Source organism: Pyxicephalus adspersus, chromosome 11, assembly GCF_032062135.1.
Source record: "Pyxicephalus adspersus chromosome 11, UCB_Pads_2.0, whole genome shotgun sequence".
Classification (NCBI taxonomy): domain Eukaryota; kingdom Metazoa; phylum Chordata; class Amphibia; order Anura; family Pyxicephalidae; genus Pyxicephalus; species Pyxicephalus adspersus.
In genome coordinates this window covers 19,271,411-19,280,023 of record NC_092868.1, presented here as the reverse complement: position 1 = coordinate 19,280,023, position 8,613 = coordinate 19,271,411, and the positions used below count along the sequence as shown (strand labels likewise).

The window sequence follows — 8,613 nt, the reverse complement described above, 5'->3', positions numbered from 1 at the left end:
TAATATGCAGCACAGTATACAAACTATATAATGCAGTATACACTGCGTCTGTGTCTGTCACTCAGTACAAGAGTGATACTGTGCACGCAGTCAGCGAGGGGACCCTGCCTCTGGCTGCGTGTATGTAACACACTGACTGACTGACTGACTATCTATCTAGCTTTCTAGCCTTCTAGCTTCTAACCTTCTATCTATCTATCTATCTATCCATCTAGCTATCAGTAGTTTTCAGGACTGCACAAATACAGTACAATCCAACAATCTATCTGACTAATAGTGTGAGTGTGACACAGTCTAACAAAGTAAAGCACTTTATTTTACTTGACAAAGAAAGCAAGCCAAGCAGCACAGAGAGGTTGTGTTCCTATCAGCAAAATCTCTGTCAGGGGTGGGAAATGCAAGCGCGCCTTCGCCTTATATAGGCCAATGGCTGCCTGTGTGGCATGCAGTGACAGACAGCCAATCGGCTGTCTGCCACAACAAAGATGGAGGGTGCATCCCTGCTGTAATTGGAGGGCATGGGGGAGTTGCCCACCCTGCCCAGTTGTTTCAGTGCATTCTGGGAAATTCGAATTCGGGTTTTTCGAATGCAGCAAAATTCGGGTCGGGTCGACCCGAATTCGAACAGCCATATTCGGGTCGAACATAAGGACGACCCGAATTCGAACAACAACACTAGTTGACATCCACGGCGCACATGATGGACTCAGGCTATTGGGGGCTTGCCCCCCTCCCATGTTTTCTACATGCTTATTAGCCTTTTTGGTGCTCCCTGAGATTGGTCATATCTACATTGAGCTTGGCATTTATCAGGCAGTGGTCATTGCGAACTCTTTAGAGGCCCACTGGTTTTATTGTTTAGCGCAGGTACCCTATTACATTGAAACAATGTTTGTTGACTTCACTCTTGGCCTCCAAGTAGGGTCAAGTGCGTTGTTTTTTATGTTGTTTAGTGTTTGTCTCTGTGTACCCCTCTCTCACCACCCTGTTACCCCCATTCCCCCCCCCCCCCCCCTGGGTTCGGACCTCTCTATTATTTCTATCCCAAGAAATGCCGACTCTAATGCTGTATTACTGTATTTACTATGCCATTATCACTGCTTAGTTTGAATGTGCAGGGACTGAACTCCCCTGCAAAGGGAGTTAAGGCTTTCAGGGGCTTTCATGACACACTTCTCAACCTCTTCCTATCCAAAATACTTCAGTAAACACTATCCACAAGTTTATCTCGCCAACAGCCCCATCAAGCAGAAGGGGATCTTAAATGGCTTTAGGCGGTCTTTGCCGTTCATCTGTGATCAAGAAATCAAAGACCCTGATGGTCCGTACCTTATCTTGGTGGGGTAGTTGGGCGATGTGCAGATAACCATAGTTTCCTACTATGCTCCCAACACTAGGCAACTTCCCTTTTTTCGTAGCCCGCCGATAGCAATACAACAACATCAAAAAGGCACATTGTTGTTATGTGGTGATTCTAATTAAAATTTTACACCCCACTTTAGACAGAAGACAGCTCCGAACCCCACCGCAGCTGCTACTCCATAGCTCGGCTCCAAGTCCATTCGCCAAACTCTTCCAACAACATAATCTACCCCCTACAACAAGAATACACACGATTTTCTTTTCCTCACAATGTCTGGACTAGGATTGACCATATCTTCCTTTCAACCCTCTTGCTTCCCCAGGTACAAAAATGTAAAGTTGCACCAATCTCGTGGTCTGACCATGATGCTGTGGTACTATCACTCCCCTCCTTATATGACAAACCCTGATTGAACCGGTGGACAGTAAATGAAGCTTTAATAGGCGACCCGGAGGTGGGCGATATGATTCAGCAACATCTGTGGGATTATTTCTCCTGCAATGATACACCCGAGATTGGAGCTGCAACACTCTGGAATGCCCAAAAAGCAGTCATCAGAGGCAAACTTATACAACTAGCCTCACGTAAAAAAGAAGCAAAGATTGGCAAAGACCATGGAATTGAAAGCAAAATATAGTTATCTGCCTGACCAAGTCAACTCAGAGGCTCTTAAGAAACAATTGGAAGCAACTCGTACTGAGTTGGAACTATGCCTGAATAATCAGGCTGAGAAACACCTCCCCTGGGTTGGCAACAAATTTTATTCCAGGGGTAACAGGGCAGACACACTCTTAGCCAATAGATTGTGTTTACAGGATGGACAGCATAAACCCTATAGGTTTAATATTCTGGGTTTTGGCCCTACTAGTCACCCATCCAAAATTCTGGAAGAATTCTAGAGGTGTCTTCATTCCTTATATGCTGCTAAGCAGGTGGGACCTCTCGGTAAGCTGGAATACTTCCTAGAATCAATACCTCTCCCAACTGTTTCAGAGGCCTTGCGTGCAACTTTAGAAGCTAAAATTTCAGAGAAGAAAGTAAAGCGGGCCATACGCAACCTGAAACCAAATAAACCTCCAGGTCCAGATGGGTTCTCAGCCACTTATTATAGGCAATTTAGTGATTACCTAACTACTAACTCCACATCTAACCAGCTTGTTTAACCACCTTGTGCAAGGGGACAAGTTCGGCCTTGATACGCTTACTGCTATCATTTGTATGATACCTAAACCCAACACTGATCATTCCACTTGGGCCAACTACAGGCCTATATCCCTGCTAAATTTGGATGTCAAAATATTAGCCGCTATCCTGGCCAGACGCCTTAATACTGGTATCCTATCTTTAATTGGCAAGGACCAAGTGGGATTTATGCCCCAGAGACAGGTGGGTGACAATGTGCACTGTATAATGCAGTTGATTAATCAAGTTCATAAAAAAGGGGTGTCTGCGATGCTGTTATCCCTGGACATAAAAAAAGCCTTTGATACTGTTTCCTGGACCTACCTGCAGCGACTTCTCAGCTCATGGGGGTTCGGCCTGTATTTTTGCAAATGGGTTGGTGCCCTCTATAATGAGCCTAAGGCATTTGTGAAGTATGCAGGCTACCAGACTACTTTCCAATCAAACTAGGCACCAGGCAAGGCTGCCCATTATCTCCACTGCTATTTGCCCTGGCCAAAGAGCCCTTAGCCATTTCAATCCGTGAATGTCCAGATATTTGGGGCTTAGAGGTAGCAGGCATGCAGCACAAATGTTGTTGTATTTCTAACTAATCCTGTAATATCTCTCCCCAATCTGCATAAGGCCCTGGATATATATTCTGGAGTGTCTGGTCTCACTGTCAATCAGGACAAGTCTAAAGCCCTCAACATTTACTGGAGCGTCTTAAGGCCCTGGTCAAGACTATGTTCATATATCACTGGGAGGACCATAGCCTTCCATACGTAGGTATTCATCTGTCAGGCACCTATGGGGAAATGTTTACTGTAAATTATGCTAATATTCTGAAGTCAGTCACCAAGATGTTGAAGACCCTGAAAAAGTACCAAATCTCTTGGTTTGGGAGGAAAGCCGCCCTTAAAATGACTGCATTGCCTAAACTCCTACATCTGTTTAGAGTGCTACCTGTTAATGTTCCATATTCCTTGCTACAGTCTCTACAGCGACTATTTTTCAAGTTCATTTGGGGAAACAGTAGGCCCAGAGTGGCCAAACAAATTTTACAATACACTAAGGCCCATGGTGGCCTCTCGGTTCCTAATATTCACTACTATTATCAGGCTGCTCAACTAGCCCCGATGACAGCCTACCATGCTGCTGAGCAGTCACTCCTGTGGGTTTCTAAAGAGGCGTCCTTGGTATCACCCATGGCTATTGATACTTTACTCTGGGCACATCCACGTTGGCAATTTGATGTCTCCACATACACCACTAGCACCCTGTCTTCCTACCGGGCTATTATAACCCCAGATGTTTTGAGTGGTGGGATGAGCATGGTTTTCATAGAGTCGAAGACATGGTGACGCTATGTGGTATACGATCCTTTGACTCTATTAGAGAGAAATACAAAGCTAGACCCACTGAATTTTTTCAATATTTACAACTAAGGCACTATGTTCAGGGAACTCTGAAATACAGAAGATCTCCCAGGAATACCACCCAATTTGAACAAATTTGTGCTAGGGATCCAGTGGGCAAAGGTATACTTTCTGTGGTATATCGGTCCCTGCTCCTGGCTAACTACTCCCACCGTCTATCATATGCATCTAAATAGGAGACTGATATTGGAAGACAGGTCTCTGAGGAACAATGGGAGCAAATGTGGGACGGGTCAGTGTATGGTACCCCCAATGTGTAGTACCATGAAGGCAAATATAAGCTCCTGCTCCAATGGTACGTGGTCCCTACTAGATTGGCGACATACCGCCCGGATTGCTCTGGGAGTTGTTTCTGTGGGTCGCCAGGCACCTTGTACCACATTTGGTTGCAATGCCCCAAAATCAAGCAATTCTGGACTGGTGTCTATCAGAATATAAACACTATAGTGGGCAGAGGTATCCGCAAGGACCTGTTTGAAGCCCTTTTGATGTTACGCCCCCAGGGTATCACCAAGAGCCAGTTTTGCCTTATGTCCTTTGTACTTACTGCCGCCAAGCAGACCCTACCTAAATCTTGGTGGCCTGGCATGCCAACTGTGGCATGAGTGAAAAAGAAGGTAGTGTGGTATCTAATCAACGAAAATATGGTGGCTAGAATCCAGAACCGTCTGCATATTTTCAGAAAGGTGTGGGATCCGTGGATTGGGCACAACATGCCCGCAGAATTTGATAGTTCTCTGCTTACCATGAGTGAGCAGAAGGTTGACTTCTGCTATCCTGACTTGTTCTGCTTGTGTCAGTGTATAACTGGTAATTTCATGTCCACATCGTTTGATATCTGGTCCTTCCCCATCCCCCTCCCCCCTCTCTTCCCTGTTTGTCTTGTCCGGGTCTTTCCTGTTTTTTGTTGTAAGTGCCTGTACTAGGAGTATGGATATGGTATTTTGCACTATAAGGGAATGTTTATTATCGAATTCCTATGGGGATTGGGTCTGATTGCACATATTAATCTCTTTTTATTACATAGATACCCTCACTTTTGCTGATAATGATTTTATTATTAGGTTTATTATATGCACTTTTTGTATGTTTATACGGTTAAATCTGTGTGTCATATTTATTGCCTTGAAAAATTAATAAAAATGTTAAACACTGTATTCATTTAACTACAAAAAAACTGAGAGCAGAAAGCTGTTTGTTGTAGAAATAACATGCCATGTCTCTCTCTATACACAGCCTTGACATACCTGGCATCTGGAAATTAATGAACTCACATGCACATGCGCACTTCAGTGCGGTCTGGCCAATCCAGGTGGCAGAACAACTCGAACCTGAAGTGGGACTTGGTTAAGATGGCGGTGATGGAACGAAGAAAGCTGTGTTTAGTTCCGTTTTAACATAACTTCCTGTGCGCGAGGTAACGTGATGGGGGAACACAGGGTGGCTGGGATCAACTCACAGTATTTATAACAAAATAAGCAGGCATTTGTTTTTCTTTTCAACTATTTAAAAAATCAATGAAAATGGTAAAATCGACAAACCAAAGGCGAGCAAGTCTGGCAATTTTATTGTTAGGGTTTACATAAAATTAGGCCTGTGGTATTGAACAACTTCTTGATTGTGCCGAAAGAATTTCACTTGAATTGCTCTACTCTACATATGAAATTCTGTTTCGGTTCTCGGATACTATCGATTACCATACGAAATTGTTTCGGGTCCCAGCGATGACAGTTTACAATCATCAGACAATCATACCAATCTTTCCTGCGGACTTTTTTTTTTACTGTCTAGCGCCGTTACACACAGGAGGTTAGCGTTTCACACATTACAGGAAGTGGGCGTGACTTGGTGGTAGCATGTAGCTGATTTGTAAGGCGGATGAATTTTCACGTGTGACGCGATGAGTTCCGTTCACGCGTTGTGAGGCCTAATTTTACGGATAGACGGGAGATTGTAAGAGATCAGAGAGGAGAGCGGCTGCTTACCCGCACAGTTTCTGGGTAGGTACAACAAGAATGGGGGAATACAGTCGTGGTGTTTTAACGAGGAAATTGAGGGCACCGCGTATAGTTGTGCTCTGCCCATTTTGTAGACCGAAGAACGGGCCGTAATGCAAGGCGGGAACGTGCTGAGAATGCATAGTGGTATTCTGGCACGATACGGTTTCTGGTAGTGTTGATTAGCAACCATCGGGGTTTTTCAATATGTTATTGCTATTCTATCAGGTTTTGTTGCGGTATCTTTGGCCAAAAAACTTTGTCTGTGGAAGACGCTTTTAAAAAGGAGACAATGCGTTTCTGTTACTGATTTTACGTCTCACCCTCCGTATTTTGTTACGTAGTAATATTAGCAACCAGTTGAACGTATCGCTTTGTTCGTTTACCGTTTGGTAGGTTAACTCCTATAAAAATTGAATGTCTATATGTTTTTAAAAAATACACGTGTTTCAAATTGTTGCATTTTAGCCTCATGGAATATCTGTGTTGGTGTTCTTTGTTCTATTTACCGTATGTTTTTTTAGTTTGTGAAAATATGAAGGGGAGGTGAGCTTTAGGCTCCCTGGCCCTGAATATTGTTTCTCCTACAAAAAAAAAATCAGATTTTTTTTTTTAGGGCAATTACAACTTTCTTCAGGTGCACTATATAGCTTAAAGATTGGAGTATTGTCTAATATAGGGGTGTTATTTGGGTTTTGCACCTATAGATGATTTAAGTTGGAAGAAAAAAAGTCAGCCTGTTTTCCCAATACAGTCTCTGGTTTCACTTGAAATGCTCAGATGAGCTCTTATCTCCTCATGATTTTGTAATTAAAGGGGCCAAATAATGCACAACTCGGACTCTTTCACCCTAAACTGCATGCCTGGAGACAGTAGGAGTCTTAAACCATACCTAAACTCAACATTTTTACTTTACATAGAAGGCCAGACAACCCTTCTAAATATGTAAAAATGTTTTGTTTTTTTTAAATGCACCCTGGCTGCTTTTTCTGCGCATGCCTGAGAATAGGGGTATTTTTTTCACCATGGGGAAAGAGATGCCGATCTCACACATGCTCAATGAGATCTGCTCCCACCCAAAACCAACACCTGCACAGTGTGAGAGTGGGTGATGTAGCAAGAAGACATAAGATGGTGGCGCCCAGCACTTCCTCTGCGCCAGGATGAAGAGGAAGTCCAGAACGACGTGGGGACTGGATCGTGGGAAGGGCCAGCGCCATTGAGGGCTCTTCGGGATTAAAGGTAAGTGTACATTTTTTTCATGTTTAGTTCAGCTTTAATGTTATTTTGGACCCATGGTTGACTACAGCATTTTGCTGCAGGCTCACCTGTGGTCCCAACTGTTTTGGGGACCTTTTTTGCATGCTGCTTCGGCAGGTTGTGATGCTGTACCAGAAAGTAGCAAGTCTATTTTGCAGAGAATTGCACTTTAGCCACAACTGTGCGCAAACCGGTTACTTACCGTGCAGTTAGATGCACCCAGGAGAGACCAAGAGAGCAGTTATCCACCACAGGTATAAAAAGTTTTTAGACTAATGATGCTTTCCTAAACAAAACATGGCACTGCCTAAATGCTTTTAAAGCGAAACTGTACTAAAAATAAAACGCTACTAAAATTAAAACACTATTTGCTTTTAATTCCGCAAACCCCTCAATCTCTCTATACTTGGCCTTGTTTCAGTCCCATGCCATCCCTAAAACCTTGTTTTTCCTGGCGAGGAGGAAGTGCAGGGTGCCACTAACTTCTTCCTTCTTGTGGCAACGTCACCAGATCTCACTGCGCATCTGCAAAATCTGGTGGTGTGGCCTGCTGCAGCTCTGTTTCCATTCTGTCTTTGTCTACCCTTTTATAAAATAACATTTTTGGTTATAGGTCTGCTTTAAGTTTCATTCTTGTGCTAGTTAAAAGGAAATTATTAAATTAGGGAAAATTGTCTTTGTTTTGTGCTTTAACCTCCCTGGCGGTATGATTATTTTAGTATTTTTAAATGTCAATATGGTACATTTGACATTTAAAAATACTTCTAATTTAAAATTTCACGCCCCCTGCGCACGTTGCATGCACGATCGGCATCTGCATCCTGGCTTCTAGGACGCAGATGCCGGATGGTCCTCACTAAGTGGACACAGATGCCAGGCCAGCATCGGTGAAGGACGCCGTGGGCTTGTGAGGACCAGGTAAGCCCTCAATTCAACCCCGAGTGTGTCTCGGGGTTACCCATTTTTGTAATGAAATTTCACCCCGAGCCACACTCGGGATTACTGCCAGGGGAGTTAAACTGTGTTGTGTTAAATCAGAACTGAAGTTCCACTTTAACCTCCCAACCACTAACCCCGTACTTTTTCGTCCAAAAAATTTTTGCTACTTTCGATAACCCCGTACTTTTTCGTCTGTAATAAAATCTCACTTACCTGGTCCCGCTGTGCTCATCCAGCGTCGGGTCCGTGTTCCAGCGTCGGGTCCGTGTTCCAGCGTCGGGTCCGTGTTCCAGCGTCGGGTGTCCTCTCCTTAGAAGAGAAAGCCAGCCGGCTTAGAAGAGGAAGCCGGCTGGCTTTCTCTTCTAAGCCAGCTGGCTTCCTCTCCCTCCGTTCTGTCCAGCGTCGATCGCTGGACAGAAAAAAAAAATACTCACCTTCTCCCTCCGCTCCTCCG

At 44.1% G+C, this 8,613-nt stretch overlaps 1 protein-coding gene and 1 long non-coding RNA gene across 3 annotated transcripts in view; one reads left to right on the top strand and one right to left on the bottom strand.

Annotated features, from left to right (window-relative positions):
• The window catches only part of LOC140340664 (uncharacterized), a 47,726-nt gene extending 42,361 nt beyond the window's left edge, over positions 1 to 5,365 (bottom strand). Inside the window, exon 1 of the long non-coding RNA XR_011922701.1 lies at positions 5,211 to 5,365. This is a non-coding gene — a long non-coding RNA (uncharacterized lncRNA). The remainder of the gene's footprint in view (positions 1 to 5,210) is intronic.
• Positions 5,239 to 8,613, top strand: part of SNRNP70 (small nuclear ribonucleoprotein U1 subunit 70) — a 21,649-nt gene continuing 18,274 nt past the window's right edge. Inside the window, exon 1 of one of the 2 annotated variants that reach the window (XM_072425986.1) lies at positions 5,239 to 5,380. The gene's annotated coding sequence lies outside the window, so the exon portion shown is untranslated. Of the gene's footprint in view, positions 5,381 to 5,806; positions 5,964 to 8,613 lie in introns of those variants that run through there. The other variant, XM_072425985.1, reaches the window with a different exon arrangement.